Genomic DNA, 1,721 nt, shown 5'->3' on the forward strand with positions numbered 1-1,721 from the left:
GAAAATAGAATTAGTATGTCCCAAATCATAGTATGTTTAAAAAAGTATGGTCTACTACTTCCGGTTAGAATTCGAAGTGCACTCTAACGGCTAATATTTCCTACAACACATTGCGCTGTGGACTAGTAGGATTCGATTAGAACTACAAACATGCATAAGAAGTGTTAAAAAACTACAAACATGGCAGATATACGCGACCAACGGACAGGTAGATAAACGGATTTGAGTGATAAATAATCAATGTCTAACCTGATGAAAAATATTAATTTAATGTTATCCACATTATAGTTCATCTGCAGCAACACTGTGAACTTTTATAATGATACGTTTGGTCAATAACTCTTAAATGCATCATTATGCAAACACATGAGCAGAGTTCTTGGCATGATAGACCCGCGACTAGCAGATCAACGTGCCTCTTCATTTCTCTCCAATACGGTAGGGAATCAAATTAAACGAAATGTGGATGATGTTAACTGTGACAAGATGATTGACAGGGCAGTTTAAACAGTGACAGAACCAAGCGGCAACCTCCCGCTCTCTCTCATGAAGCCAACAAGGAAGTGACTTAAACTGTAATTCATCAACTGGCCGCTAGAGGCTGGCTGCAAAAGGGAGTCAATCCCATAGACTCCCCATGTTAAAATGCCCAACTTTACAGCAGAAAAAAAACATGTTTACAGCCATTTTCGATTATCGGGGAGTGACACGCGGTGACGCGCTGCCAAGATGGCGACGGCCAGCTCCGCCCACTTTTGAGCTTCAAAAACACTCTTTGGAAATCTACGGGTGACGTCACGGACACTACGTCCATGTTTTTATACAGTCTATGGACAGAACGCGCGTAACTAAGCAACAGAGCGTCCCTTAAAGAAGCAACTATGACTAAGTAGTATGTGCCAAAGCTTGCCTACTATAATTCTTCTACATACTCAAAAGTATGTACTTTTTTTCACAAAAATAGCACATACTTTTAAGGCATAGTATAAGTAGGCGAATTGAAACGCAGCAAAACTGTTGACAATGGTAGTTTATCTATATAAAAAAAAATAAAAAATGTGTGATCTGTGATTAATGTTAATATGAGATGTATAAATTGAAAACAGTGACTGAGAAGAGAAACGGAGAGAGCACAGCCTACCTTCAAAACTGATATATTCTACGTCCTTATTGGAGATTAAACCACCACCTGATCAACAACAACAACAAAAAAATAATAAATAAATAAAAATAAATAAATAAATAAAAAATATTTGTAAAATAATTATTTGCAATTACTATGCATGGAAAGTCCACATTATTTCAATTCAATTAAACCTGAACAGACATTTAAAGTTTCATTTAATTTAAATTCTAAGCACATAGAGCATGTTTGACAGGTCAATCAGGCCTGACAGGTCAAGTGCTATAAATAGTGAGCATGGACATACTAAAAGAGTGCTTATAAAGGACAGAGTGAGGGACTCTATAGTCTTTGGTTCTGTCCACCTTATTTTTCCCATAAGAGCGGTGTTTGGCTTCCGGTCTCATCCGCTTCCAGCTATTTTTAGCTGTACAAAACAGCTCGTTTTTCTGCTTGATATTGCAAACTGGTGTTTCTTAGCATAGTATTTTAATGTATTGTCTTAATTATGAACACACTGGGTTATAGAACTTTACCGTTTATTACACTTTATTATTATTATTATTATTTATTATTATTATTATTATTTATTATTATT

This window comes from Sinocyclocheilus rhinocerous, unplaced genomic scaffold (genome assembly GCF_001515625.1).
Source record: "Sinocyclocheilus rhinocerous isolate Xijiao unplaced genomic scaffold, SAMN03320098_v1.1 scaffold2277, whole genome shotgun sequence".
NCBI lineage: Eukaryota > Metazoa > Chordata > Actinopteri > Cypriniformes > Cyprinidae > Sinocyclocheilus > Sinocyclocheilus rhinocerous.